This window comes from Heloderma suspectum, chromosome 1 (genome assembly GCF_057233095.1).
Source record: "Heloderma suspectum isolate Gila_16-S chromosome 1, 16-S_ref, whole genome shotgun sequence".
In the NCBI taxonomy this organism is placed as follows: Eukaryota; Metazoa; Chordata; class Lepidosauria; order Squamata; family Helodermatidae; genus Heloderma; species Heloderma suspectum.
The window spans coordinates 310,099,824-310,114,798 of record NC_139458.1 but is presented as its reverse complement, the minus strand read 5'-3'; the positions used below and the strand labels follow the sequence as shown (position 1 = coordinate 310,114,798).

The following is a 14,975-nucleotide window of genomic DNA, read 5'->3' as shown; positions in this document are numbered from 1 at the left end:
GGGTGAGCAATGCAGTGTGCATTTTTTGGTAATATAAGAAGGGTCAAAGGTCTCTTCAGTACTGTAGCCCCTATACATTCTGATATTGCAGTCAGTATTATGGGAGGGCAAGGTTTTGTCATTTTCATAAGATAAATTTGACATGGTAGCTGACTTTTTTGCTCAAATAACTGATACATTGAATTTGGAATTTTTCCAGGTTTTCCGCTGGGGGAAAAAATGCCTGTACTGTGAAACAAAGTTACACAACTGTCCAAAGTCTGTAATTATTTTTAGTAGTGCGAGTTCATCTCTGGTTTTGTGTTTCTGTTTTGATCCTATTTCCTGCTTCCCAAACTTTAGCAATGTATGTGTCGCAGCAAGTATTCACAGTTTGGTGAATACTAACAATCCCAGATGAATTTTGTGAATGCCTGGAAAGAAAGGTTTCTCACTTTTTGTGCATACACAAGCAAATGCTGACAGTCAAATTTAGGTGACTGTCAATATTCAGTGTATCTTGGGGGGGGGGTGTTGGGGGGGTATTCCCAAAATTAATCTAAGATTGTCCACACTCATATTTGAATGTAATAACCAGCAGATTTCTAACATTCAGTGTAACATATATAACTCTAGTCTTGTAAAAATGTGCTGTCTTTATATTAATAAATATGTGAAAGCTCAGTGGTCATTAATATTATACCTTCGTTGTTCCATGTGTCTCAAAAGCACACCATATTAGTTGTGATTGTTTTTTGTTAGAAAAACAATTGAGAACAAAATGGATGAAAAGAATTCCATTCATGGCTGAATTTTATCAGATTGGCAAACAAACAAGGTCTAAAACAAAATGAGCCAATATGTACAGGATAGGAGCACATTTCACTATCACCACAGCACAGGATGTCTGGATTAAATAATATGCTGGTACTTCTGTGGTTTTGTCAGACAAGACCCGAGCTATTAAACCCAAACACAAAACAGGGATAGCACAGACAGAACATTTTTAAAAGAAGAAAGCTGGACTAGCTAAATCCGTACATAAAGACGTGTCTTCAAGAAATAGATAGTAGGTTTGGTGGGGGAAAGTATGCTACTTTAAAGTTTTGAGTTGTTAAAGAAAAGACAGACAAACAGAGACAGAGGTAAAGACTTAAAGGCTTTGAACAACTCCCAGAGAAAGCAAAAAAACAAAGTTAAACGGATTGATAAAGGGGATGCTCAAAAAGTAATGAAGAATGCAAAATGCATGTTGTTAAAAGTATTATGGGCAAAATCATAGTGAATAGTCAAGCACTTCTAAGTTCTATTTATATCTGTGGAAAAGTTAAGCAGGCAATTACTTCTTTCTCATTTAAATCAGTTGGATTTAAAATGTTTAGCTTTGATTGGATCATGTAATCCAGGGGTAGGCAGAAGGTAGATCAGTATCTTGGTAGATCCCTGGGAGATTTGCAGTAGATCATACAAGGATTCTGACTCCCTGTTGTTTAACAGCAGCAGTAAAAACAAAAAGGTTGGCCTTTCTTTCTAAATTAGGCTGCTGGGGTGGAGAAAGCCTGGGGAGAATGCCAAGAGTGGATTTGTATGTGAAATAGGGATGGGGGAGAATTTCTCCCTGAAACTTCGGAGGGCCGAGTGCCAACGCATTCGGCCCCCCGAAATCGGCAGTGAAATTCTCTGGCCCCCCCCGGGATGGGACTTAGCTTTCACGAATGTCCCTCCCAGCAGCGGGTCCCAGCGGCAGTTGGTCGGGTCTTTGTCAGGGGCGGGGGCGGCAGCCGGTCTTTCGACCGGCTGCCGCCACTGCCATTACAAGTGCAGTAAAAAGAAAAAGAAAAAACCCGTGATAGGCTAGGTAACGATTAACGTAGCCTATCACGGCTAGGTCTCCAAAGTCAGCTGCGATAGGCTACGTTATTCATCACATAGCCTATCACGGGTGACTTTAAAAAAAAAAAAAGCGCGTACACAAATGGCGGCCCCTATAGGGAGCCGCCATTTGCATTCCTTATTTGGTCCCTGTAGTCTACGTAAAGATTTACGTAGACTACGGCGAAAATAAGGGAACACTATACAGGGACCAAATAAGGAACGCAAATGGCGGCTCCCTATGGGGGCCGCCATTTGCGTACGTGCTTTTTTTTTTTTCCAACGTCACCTGTGATAGGCTACGTGACGATTTACGTAGCGTATCACGGCTGACTTTGGAAATCTAGCTGAGATAGGCTACGTTAATCGTTACATAGCCTATCACGGGGGTGGTTTTTTTTTTTTCACGGCCGGGTAGACGGGGCGCTTCTACCCGGCCTGAATTTCGCCGGCGAGGGATGGGGTGCCTCCCGCCCGGCCTGAATTTCGGGCGAGGCGGGGCGCCTCCCCCCCCTCACATGAACTTCAGGGGGAGAAGCGAAGCGCCTCCCCCCCACTGCGAAGTAAGCTTCGAGGACAGGTAAGGGACTTTCGTCCATCCCTAATGTGAAAGACTAAAAGGCCAGTTCTAGTACTTAAGGATGGACGAAAGTCCCTTACCTGGTCCCGCAGCTTTTTTCGGGTGTGGGGGGAGGTGCTCCACTTCTCCCCCCGAAATTCTTGGTGTGTGGGGAGGCGCCCCTCCCTGCCGAAATTCAGGCCGGGGGGAGGCGCCCCATCCCTCCCTGCCGAAATTCTGGCCGGGGGGGAGTGCCCCGTCTCCCCGGCCACGAAAGAAAAAAGTAAAGTAAAAAAAAACACGTGATAGGCTACGTAAAGATTTACATAGCCTATCACGGCTTGATTTTCAAAGTCAGCCATAATAGGCTACGTAAATTTTTACGTAGCCTATCACGTGTTTGTTTTTGTTTTTTACTTTACTTGGAAATGGCGGTGGCGGCAGCCGGTCAGAAGACCAGCCGCCGCCGCAATGCTGCCGGGACCCGCCGCTGCGAGGGACATTCGCGCGAGTTAAGTCCCATCCCGGGGGGGGCAGGGGGGTGTTGGAGAATTTCCCCACCAATTTCGGGGGGCCAAATGCGTTGGCATTCGGCCTCCCGGAGATTCGTGGAGAAATTCTCCGACATCCCTACTAGTTAGGGTTGGCGGAGAATTTCTCCCCGAAACTTTGGGGGGCCGAGCGCCAACGTGTTCGGCCCCCCGAACAAGTTTCGGGGAGAAATTCTCCACACACCCCCGGGACGGGACTTACCTTTCCCGAATGTCCCTCCCAGCGGCGGGTCCTGGCGGCGGTTCGTCGGGTCTTCGTCAGGTGCAGGGGCGGCAGCCGATCTTTCAACCGGCTGCCGCCGCCGCCATTCCAATAAAAGTAAAAAAAAAACGCCCCCGTGATAGGCTACGTGATGATTAATGTAGCCTATCACGGCTAGATTTGCAAAGTCAGCCGTGATAGGCTACGTAAATCGTCACGTAGCCTATCACGGGTGATTTTAAAAAAAAAAAAAGCACGTACGGCTAATGGCGGCCCCCATAGGGACCCGCCATTCACATTCCTTATTTGGTCGCTGTAGTCTACGTAAAGATTACGTAGACTACGGCGAAAATAAGGGCAACGCTATTTGCGTTGCCCTTATTTTCGCCGTAGTCTACGTAAATCTTTACGTAGACTACAGTGACCAAATAAGGAATGCGAATTTCGGCTCCCTATGGGGGCTGCCATTTGCGTACGCGCTTTTTTTCTTTTTTTTTTAAAGTCACCCATGATAGGCTACGTGACGATTTACGTAGCCTATCACGGCTGACTTTGCAGATCTAGCCATGATAGGCTACGTTAATCGTCACGTAGCTTATCACGGGGGCGGTTTTTTTTTAACTTTTTATTTCACAGGCGAGGCGAGGCGCCTCCCCCCCGGCCTGAATCTCGGCCGGGCGAGGCAGGAAGCCTCCCCCCCGGCCTGAGCTTCGGGGGGAGAGCAGCGAAGCGCCTCCCCCCCACCGCGAAAAGCTGCGAGACCAGGTAAGTGGCTTTCGTGCACCCCTACTACTAGTACTAGAACAAATTCCTGGGCTGAGCATGTGTTCAGAGGTACCCTGTTTGGTAACTCTTAAGGGAATCTCTTTCTTTTCTTCCACACCCACCCAACCCATCCCCACCCACTATTTTGCACCTGGTAGACCTCAGGGTTCTACTAACATAAATAAATAAGTAAGTAAGTAAGTGATCTAGTAAATCTGAATTTGCCCATCCCTTATTTAATCTGGTTTATCTCAATCTAGTTCTTCCTTTCTTATGATTAAAAAGCATGTACTGCATGTCCACAGTGTTCCCAGCAAGTTATTACTATGAACCATCTTATTTCTTTTCCTTTAATTTAATTCCTCAGTAGCTCAAATGCGCACTCAGAGCTCATTTTAGAATTAGAACATAATAGAAAGTCTCTATTTTGATTGGGCTCAATATTCACAAATGGCACAAGTGGACCTTTCTGTCACTAATGGCCCAATCCCTTACTTACTCAGAGGTAAGTCCGATGAAGTTGCATCCTCTGGTGTTTAGGATTCAGCATAAATGTTGTTAATATCCTGGGACTACAAAGCTGAAGGGTAGCATGCCATTCCTTCTGCCATTGGCCAGGGGACCGAGGGCTACTGGAAGGCTGCTGCCATTTGCCTACCAGGAAGAACATTATGACAATGGGAAGAAGACCACCCTGACCCCATCCATTGACCAGAGAAGGCAGAGCTGCAGGGCGCTTGCTTCCGACTCCCTGTCAGAAAGAAGGATACGTAGAAGAGTATTGTAACTAAGGGTCAGCCTATACTTTACTCAGCTAGCAGCTAAGTTTTTTTTTCCTTACTCAAAAGTAAGTATGGGGGAACTGATCCAGATATGGGCCGGGGGGGGGGATAGGGGAGCTTTAACCTTTTGCCCCCTCCTGCAGTTCTAATCCATATCTGGACCATCATGTCTGCAGTTGTGCAATGCCAAAAAAGCTATGAATTCATTCAATGGGTACTTGTTTGACAATGCAAATCCTAGGTATAGGAAACCCAATCTAGACTGGGACTGCAGCTGGCCCTAAGGGTTAAAGCACCCGCTATTCCTCAGGTCCCTGCATTTACATTTGAGTAAAGAAAAAATACATAGCTGCTCAATATGCATTTAAATTAATGTCTAGATTGATTCTAAAAACTAGTGCCTGAGTTTGCTCCTCTCCCCCAAACCCTTTTCATTTTGTGTTCTATCTTTTAGATTGTAAGCTTGAGGACAGGGACTGTCTTATTGCTGACTTTTATAAAACATGGTAGGAGCCTCTCTCTTTTTTGCCGAAAAGGTTAAACTGCTGCTGCTGCTGCTGCACTAACAATGGAACCTTATAAAATGGAGCCTGTTCATCCCAATACACTTACTTATTTTCAGGCTCAGTTCAAAGTGTCACTATCACTTATAAAGCCTTAACTGGTTTGGAGCTTGGCTATTTGAATGAGTGCTTTCTCCCACGTGAAAATGCCCACACATTGCTCTTGTCATCAGAGGCCTTGTTTCACATCCTGTTGGCATAGTAGGTTTGTTGGTAGGATTTGGAAAAAGGCCTTTTCACTTGTGGCGTCATCTTTTCTGTGCCTTTTTATTTGAAGAAGGAAGTTTTTCACAGGGTAGAAGTCTGTCTTTCTTAGTAGTGGAGCATTTATCTTCTCTGTTAAACAGTTGGACTAAAGACTAATGTAGTTAAGTAATGGGACACATGATACAGCCAAGAAAATGAACCACTGGTCTTATAGGAATCACAGGAATGGGGAAAAGGCAGTAAGAACCAGACAGGTCATTCAGCATATCTTGTTTTGAAAGAAAGAGAAACCCTGAACAGATTCTTCATCCAGCTTTCACAGAAAGACTCCCACTACATTACAACTGGATTTAGATCAGACATTTTTCAGTAATGACATTCAAAAGATTGATTATTTACCCTAAAACGTTCCTTCAGTGTGTTCTAGTCCCATTTTCTACGACTCTGAAAAGAGTAAAGGAGATTTAGTGGTTGGATTAGAAAGAGTGGTGCAACTTTAATCGAAAATAGAATTGCTGCCACGGCACGGATAACTAGTGAGACTTTGGCAGTGATGAGTTCCTTCCTTCTTAAGAATTGGTAACCCTTTTGAGCCTCCCTTCACTTTCATGATTAATGGACTCATTAGAAGAGTGGTTTGTTCTATTTGTTATATCTAAGATTTACAGGGTTGTGGTGCAAAAGTGTCATTAAATAGAGTATTCTCCATTCCAGCTTTTAAAACTGCATTACTAGATTTTTTAAAACAAATACTTTGAAATAGTGTTTGCATTTGCTTTATTGATATTTTCTTCTTCTGCTAGCTTATAACTCTTTGTGGAAAGGCTTTAAAATTTAACTGTCTAATAACTAAGATGTTAAATACTTTACCTGATTAGAAGTTCATAGGAAGGGAAAACAACCTGACAACACATGGCATTTCTTAATGTAATAGCTATTTTTAAAGATGTTATTAATGAGGTAGGATTAGGGGGGAAAGTTCACAGAAAAAAAAGGACAAAAAAATTACTGTGAACTGAAGTAAAATAAAGAATTTATAAAGCTTGATGTTAAGTAACAAATGGCCTGGTTGTTTGCTTATTTATTTTTACCTACAATGCCATCAATGTACTATGTTTCACTTTAGCTTAATTTTATTATGTTTCATAAGCAAAAAAGACAGATACCTTCTCCCAAGGACCTTAGAATTCAAATCTTACTGGAGAGAAACAACAGAGAGTTAATACTATCTAAGAATAAATATGAGCAAGTATATTTGCAGTACATATACTTAAACTTGGTTACAGATTGGAGATGAGGCTTAAGGAATTAAACCAAAGTTTTAATGATAAACCTATGATGTTTATACTAGTACTAATTCCTCCTTCCGGCGAAATACATACAATAAGTTCTCTGCGCTTTAGGCATTAAATAGAACTAGTGCTTTTAAAAAAATCTCCAGGCTCTCATTTCATTTCTTGAATGTTTAAATTATAAACAAGGAGTAACGTGATAAATATAATATGTATGTAAAGACAATGTCAGCAGTTTCATGTACATCGATACATGCATGTGCAACGTGCATTGACATTTATTGTAGCCATTGTGATGGTCATCTTTTATGGCATTATGTCTCAGATAGGTTCGACAATCCTAGTAGGTATGAGATTGTGGTGGTGGTGGTTATATAGAAGGGCACTTGCAAAAGAAAAGTGTTTGAGATGGAGAGACAGGAACTAGTCACCCAATAAAGACATATAAACATAACAAATTGTAAACCAGTTCAAACCTGATTTGTTAGGCCTCTTTCCCTACAAAGAAATAGACATTTCTGTATCTTCAAAAAGACTATTCAGTCATTGCTAGTGCTGTACTGAAATGGCCCACTAAATATCATGGCTGGCTGGCTTTCTTCACAGGCTGTGAAAATGGAGGTCATATTTCCAGTGTTTGGAGAGAGAATATGTGGTGAAATTCATCCTTTACTTTAAGTGATGGTAGCAGAGACAGCTTCCTCTGTTTTGTTTTGTTTTGTTTTTCAAAATTTATTTTGCTGCTGCCACTGTCTGCTGTGGCAACAAAGTAGGTCAACTTTTGACAGTCGCCATTTTCTTTACCTCAAAATGGTCCTAATGCAAAAGGTCCCTAATGTAGCCACCACAAAAACATGGGGGATACCATTTCCCTCACCCCAGAATGCTGCAGAACAACACTGCATCCAGGTCATTTGGGGGTTAAGGAAATGGCAGCCAGGCTACCAAGAGCAAAATATTTAGCCCAGCTTGTTTTCAGCACATTCAGAACGTAGTTGGAGATGAGATCAAATGCTTGAGGGAGAGTGAAAAGGATCGCACTTTTAGGGTGGTGGTACTTACTTTTGATGAGGTAGCAAGGGTAGTTTTTCTTTTTTCTCGCTACTAGAAGAAAGCTAAGGTACAGGCTGATGATCACTTTAAAAATCTGGCCAGATGTCCCCAGAAATGACCCTAGATAATGAAGTCATTCCCAGGGGGATTTGTGGACAGATTTTTATAGTGTTTAGCAGCCAACTCCTGAGCACAGCTAAGCTGCCATTGGAGTAGCTGCTTAGGGTTTTGTTTTGTTTTTAGTACAATGAAGCGGGGGGAAAACAACGACTCTTGTTCTCCCCCCCTTGTATTAAAAGCAAGTACCACCCCTCCAAAAGTATACAGACTTTTGCCACCCCCAGTAGTTGGCAGCATCACCCCCACACACACACATACACACACACCTTAACAACAAAAGTTGAAGGGAATGCTTCTCAGGTATAAAAGAAAGTGTTTAAAAAAAAAAAACAGAAGCCACTCATTCCACCACTGCTTAAGGTAAACTCCCCCCCCGCCCTGCCACCACCAAAGGTTTGATGCAAGTACCTCACCCTGGTTTGGGGAGCTGTGCTGCTTCAAGTATTATCCAATGGTACATTCTGGCAATCCCTGTGCCACGCTTAGTCACTGCACGTCTGGAATTATGCATACTGGTCTTGTGATCTAGGTCCAACTGTGTTTAGCAGGGAATACATCCGGTAACGGGGCAAAAGGAATGAGGACGAAGAAGATAATTTCTCAGTGCTTTCCATTTACAAGCTGCCAGTGTGAACACTATAAGACCAGAAGGAAGGATTTCAAATTAATTCTCTCTTTTTTTTTTTTTTAATCTGGGTGTCAGTTTTCTTGATACTAAGTAAAGAGTTATGGTTTACTGTTGTGGCTGTATTTAGCTCTAGCATTTATTCAATCCATCCTTGTACCAATTAGTATATACCTTTGAAAGCTGACAATATCAACTGTTTTGCACGTAGTAATGTCTTTAACATGAAGTGAACTATCAGTGTTTAGGAGTAGCCCAAAGAACTGTTTTGTTTCCTAGTTCTGCATTGTTGAAGGCTAGTACTCAGGGTCTTTTAAAGAAAAAAAAAGATAGTACTAATCTCTTTAGACAAAAGAAGGAAATTGCTGTTTAAATTTCTTTTCCTTTTTGGAGTATGAAACTAATTAAAAACAGAATGGCTGGTTAAACACATGGATAAACATGACATGTCTGGGAACAGTCAGTAGGGGTTTTGTAAAGGGACATTTATAAAGGAAATAAATATTTAAGGTTCATCAATACTATTTCAGCCAAACTCTGGCCCAGTTCCTCCAAATTAGAAAATCTCTAGATCAGGATGTAATTGTCTTTGTATATATATAAAAAAAAAAAAGTCAAAGCATGTTTCTCCAAACTCCTTTGTGGGATAAATATTTTTGAGCTTATCTCTAGGCCAGATTGTAACTGCAGTTGTGTCAAAAATGTGTCTGAGCATATTGCTTATGGCTCTTGTGTGTGATAATTTTTTGTACAAATCATGCTTTATGAGATAAATGCCAAAGACTTAATTTCTTATTCTGACCTGTAAGTGGATCATAAGATTCATAAATTATATGTATAAAGAAAAACATGTAACCACTAATTGAGTACTATAGAACTGAAGTCACAAAGCCTATAGAATTCAATTCAGATATTAAAAATCACTGAGCAGGGTCCACACATTACAGCTTCTCTGCTGTTCCCCTCCTGCAGGTACAGCTGCATCAGCAATAGGATGACTCAAGCCCTAAATAAATAGGTAGTGAAGAGGACTGAATCAGAAGAAAATGTAGCAAATACAGTTTGAACACCTCCATGGTAGGGATGTACGAAAGTCACGTACCTTTCCGCGGATTATGTTGGGGGGGGGGGGCGTTCCGTCCCTCCTCCCGGAATCCTCGACGGGGGGGGAGGCGATCCATTCCTCCCCCCCGGAATCCTCCACGGCTGGCTGTGCTCCAGTCCAGAGCCATCCGCAGCCGGATTTCCGGCCGTGGAGGGCTCGGTGGGAAAAAAAAACCCGCGTACGCAAATGGCGGCTACGGCCACTGCCATTTGCGTTCCTTACTTTTGGCCGTCTTAATCTACGTAAATATTTACATAGACTATGACGGTGAAAATAAAGGGGAACGCAAATAGCGTAGTGGGCTCTTTGCGTCCCTTTTTGATTCACCGTTTTAGCCTACGTAAATCTTTACGTAGGCTAAAACGGCGAATCAAAAAGGGACGCAAATAGCGCCCACTAAGCTATTTGCGTTCCCCTTTATTTTCGCCATCATAGTCTATGTAAATATTTACGTAGACTAAGACGGCCAAAAATAAGGAACGCAAATGGCGGCGGCCAAAGCCACCGCCATTTGCATACGCGGTTGGTTTTTTTTTTAAACCCAGCCATGATAGCCTACGTAAATCTTTACGTAGCCTATCACGTCGTTGTTGTTTTTTTTAAACCCAGCCATGACAGGCTACGTAAATCTTAACATAGCCTATCACGTGGTTGTTGTTGTTGTTTTTTACAAGAGTGCAAATGGTGGCGGCGGCAGCCAGTTGGAAGACCAGCCGCCGCCGCCAAAGCCGCCGCCGCCCAGAAGATCCGCCCCAGGTAAGTCTCGTCCCGGGGGGATCCACGGGGGGGTGGCAGGCCGTTCCGCCACGGTGTTTGGCGGATCTCACCGAGATCCATGGCGGAATTGTCTGACATCCCTATTCCATTGTATGGCTCAAACCTAGCAACATGCCAGTTATGGTTATTCGAGGAAGTTTAGGGATGTACAAAAGTCACTTACCTGTTCGTGGATTATGTTGATGGTGGGGGGGAGGCGTTCCGTCCCTCCCCCCGGAATCCTGGCCAGCCAGCTGTGCTCCGCAGGGATTCTGCGGAGCCGCTAGCCGGCTCCACCATCAGCCGGACATCCGGCTGCTGGCTAGCAGGGACGCAAATGGCAGCGGCCGTAGCCGCCGCCGTTTGCGTCCCTGCAGTCAGCTGTGATAGGCTACGTAAATGTTTACGTAGCCTATCATGTCTGACTTAAAAAAAAAAAACCAACGCGCGTACACAAATGGCGGCGGCCATGGCCGCCGCCATTTGCGTTCCTTATTTTGGCATGTCTTAGTCTATGTAAATATTTACGTAGACTAAGACGGCGAAAATAAGGGGAACGAAAATAGCGTAGCGGGCGCTATTTGCATCCCTTTGTCAGGGGCTCCTTGGAGGCCTCTCTCAGTCTAATCTAGTAGCCAAGTCCAGACACAGACAAAGGAATTCTTTTTTAAGCTTTATTTTTCTTTTATAACTTAACAACTCTACAGGTAGCAACTAGATCTGAGCAGGGGAGTACCTATGCCCTAAGTTGGAACAGTTGGTCCCCGTTTGAAAGGGAATTACTGGCAGACCCCTGAACTTAAGGACTAGGGAGAGTCCCTCCCCTTTTCCCTTGGATCCTATGGGCGCAGCTGTTGTTTGCGCGCCAACCGGGCACTACGCCTCCTTTCTGCGCCCTCCATTTGGCGCCGCTCACTGCGTCGGCATTGCGCGTCCACCAAGTCTGCTATCTGTGCTCGGTCACTGCCTGGACTGCTATCTAATCTAGGAATGCTGGTGGGAGGAATCTCCGTCAGCTGTGGGCCCTGGGAAAGAGGAGCGCGCTCCTCTCCCAGGAGCGACTGCTCTTCCTCAGAATCAGAACTACTCTGGGATTTTATGGGCTCAGTGTCCACCCTGACACCCTTTTTGAGTCACCGTTTTAGCCTACGTAAATCTTTATGTAGGCTAAAACGGCGAATCAAAAAGGGACGCAAATAGCGCACACTACGCTATTTGCGTTCCCCTTTATTTTCACCGTCATAGTGTATGTAAATCTTGACATAGACTAAGACATGCCAAAATAAGGAACGCAAATGGTGGCGGCCGTAGCTGCCACCATTTGCGTACGTGCGGGTTTTTTTTAAAAAAAAAGACGTGATAGGCTACGTAAACATTTACGTAGCCTATCACGTTTTTTTTAAAACCTAGCCGTGATAGGCTACGTAAATCTTTACGTAGCTTATCACGTCTTTTTTTTTTAAAAAAAAAAACACCTTGAAATGGCGGCTGCGGCAGCCGGTCGGAAGACCGGCCGCCGCCGCCATCGAACTGCCGCCGGAGCTGGAGCCGCCGCCACCCGGAAGATCCGCCCCAGGTAAGTCTCGTCCCGGGGGGGGGGCAGGGGGCAGGGGGCAGGCCGTTCCGCCACCGATTTTGGGGGGCCGAATGCACTGGCATTCGGCCTCCCCGAGATCCGTGGCGGAATTCTCTGACATCCCTAAGTATGATTTCCTTCAGTCCTAATTCAGATCTAAGGACCAATATTGAAAGGCTTGAATAGTATCATAGTTTATATTGCTTTCAATAGAGGTTTAGTTGAATTTATACCGGTATGTCAAATAGCTGCTGAAAAGTATGTCATTTGATTCAGCATAGCTATGGGATGCATTTATCTTCATTTTCTATCAAGTATGGTCCACACTTATATAATGTGAAGTGAATTTTTCAGTATTTTTCAATATTGAGATATTTTATGGAAATAAAAGATTGTGGGGATTGTGCTCCTCTAACTGCTTTGATGACAATTGCACCAGTCATTGTTCTCCATCTTGCTTTGGAACTATATAATTGCAGTTCTATGAATATAGACAGAAATCTAGAGGAATGTACACATAGGAGTGCAGCCCTTGAGTTGCAATGCATAAGTGTGTGTGTGTGTGTGCGCGCATATCCATACACTACCTAGCCAATCAGTGTATGGTAGAAATGGTAGCTTTGACAACACTCTGTTTTTGCGGGTAGGATGAATTAATATTGCAGCTCATGCACCCTCATACACCTAAACTTAGTTGCAGCTGTCAAAGCTGATAACACTATTTGTTCAGTGCAGTGCCTAGGGGAATGCTAACAGTTACTGTATCCAGAGATCCATCTAGCCCTGAAAATTGCACATGAAATACTTTTTTGTACTCTGTTTCTAATCAAGCAGGAGATGTGCACATGAAAATCTCCTATAAAGTCATGACTGGAGTGAAAAGAATTGGATTCAGGGCACATGCTACTTGATTTTCTGCTTGCCTGCCTCTATTCTGCAGTCACCCAATGTGTCAACATAACAATTTCTTTTCACGTATTGCCCTTCCCTATTTTATTAATGTTTAAGAACATAAAGAATTAACTTTATGTGCTTCAAAGTGCTTCAGTGTCTGGAACATTGAAAACACTGAGTCTGTGTGGGAGGTAAACCAAGACTGTTTAAACTAGTTATCATTTATGTCTTTCATACTTCTGAATTCTAGGCAATCTGTGAAAGTTGAAGACAAAATTACTTACAAAAATAACATAATCATTCCCTGATAAAAATTTTAATATGATTTTGAAAAATGGTTGAATAGGAGTATTAATGATGAGTGCTTTGTGATTGGTTACAATAATTAAATTTTTAATGATGTGGAAATGCTTCACAAGTCATGCATTAGTGAGAAGTTGAAACTACATATGGAAATAGCATTTTGTATGTCAGATTCTATTCTGATATGCAGCTATGACTCCACTGAAGTCAATGAAGTTACCTGATGTAACACAGAAAATCAGAATCAACCCCTTTTCTTTTAGGGAACTAGTCAGAAAACAAAATGGTTTTTTAATGTGGCCAATTGACACTTTCTTTAATAATGCATATAATGGCAGCTGTGATATAAAGAACTTACACAATAAATTAACCTTTGGGTAGCTATTTTGCAGTCATCATCATGTCTATGTTAGGCTACCTTAGTGCAACCAATAGGATGTGGGTACAATTTCCAAGTAGACCAAATTACTTTGATCACATCCAGTGCACAGTCAGATGTACTTAACGCTGTAATCCTTAGGGATGTACGAATCCTACTCACCCGTCCGTTCCAGGGCATCGGCGGTGGGGGGGAGGCACTCCATCCCTCCCCCTGGAACCCTCCCCGGCCAGCTCCGCTCTACGGTGACTCCGCGGAGCCGCCAGACAGGGCCAGCCGCAGCCGGAATTCTGGCCGCAGCCAGGCTGCTGCGGCCGCAAATGGCGGCCGCTACACCGGCCACCATTTGCATGGCTGCCAAGCCGTGATAGGCTACTTAAGTATTGACATAGCCTATCACGGCAAAAGGCAACCATGCAAATGGCAGCCGCTACGATGGCCGCCATTTGTGGCCGCAGCAGCGCAGCAGTGGCCGGGAGGCCAGCCGGAGCCGCCGCATCCACCGCCGCATCCACCGCCGCATCTGGAGCCGCATCCGCTGCCAGGTAAGCTCCGTCCCGGGGGGATTCCGTGGGGTGGCGGTGGGGGAAGCTGTTCCACCATGGATTCTGGGGGCTTCCGTGATAGGCTACTTTTGCCAGTGATAGGCCTCACTGGAGTCCGTAGCAGAATTATCTGACATCCCTAGTAATCCTAAGCATGCTTACTTTTAAATAAGTCTGAACTGGGTAGGACTTGATTAGGAGTAAGTTGACTAGTCTGACTGAAATTAACAGGATTTGCAACTGTGTTCTAAGATCCTGTGCATTGCTTTTACATGGCCTAGGAAGGTCCACATCCCTGGGCTGGGTTCAGCCATCATAACACCATGACAGATTCTGGGATAGGATAGGAAGGACTCAGGACTGCCAGCTCTGGCTAGCCTCAGGACCAAACTAAATGTTGCTTTAATCATATATAGCTGGGCTGTGTGTGACTGTCTCCCCTACTCTCCTGCAAACACACATGGCCCCAATTTGGATCAAGACCATGGTGCTTCAGGAGAAGAGGATTTAAGCATCCTCCCACTCAACACCCCCCCCCCCATGTTCATCCTGAAATTCCACACACCCCAAACATTTAGTTTGGCCCTCAAAGCATAAGATTGTTTCAGTTGCTTTGCTGGGCTTGTTGAAGGTCTAGCATAATGTTGCCGAATAAGTTTTTTTCTGATCACACTTGAGACAGAAATAACTGCAAGCTTTAAACATAACTTTTACTTAATGTTAGCAAAGGAAATAGACAAAAGTGAAACCAAAACCAGTACAGAGAGAGGGCCTCACAGGAAAAGAAAGAGGAAAAAACATCCCAACTCCTTGTTCTCACGTGTATTAACGATTTAGTAGCTTTGAA

The 14,975-nt window shown here is 43.9% G+C and overlaps 1 protein-coding gene across 2 annotated transcripts in view; it reads left to right on the top strand.

Moving 5' to 3' along the window:
- EPHA7 (EPH receptor A7) overlaps positions 1-14,975 on the top strand; it is a 262,568-nt gene that overhangs the window by 185,246 nt on the left and 62,347 nt on the right. The window lies entirely within an intron of this gene.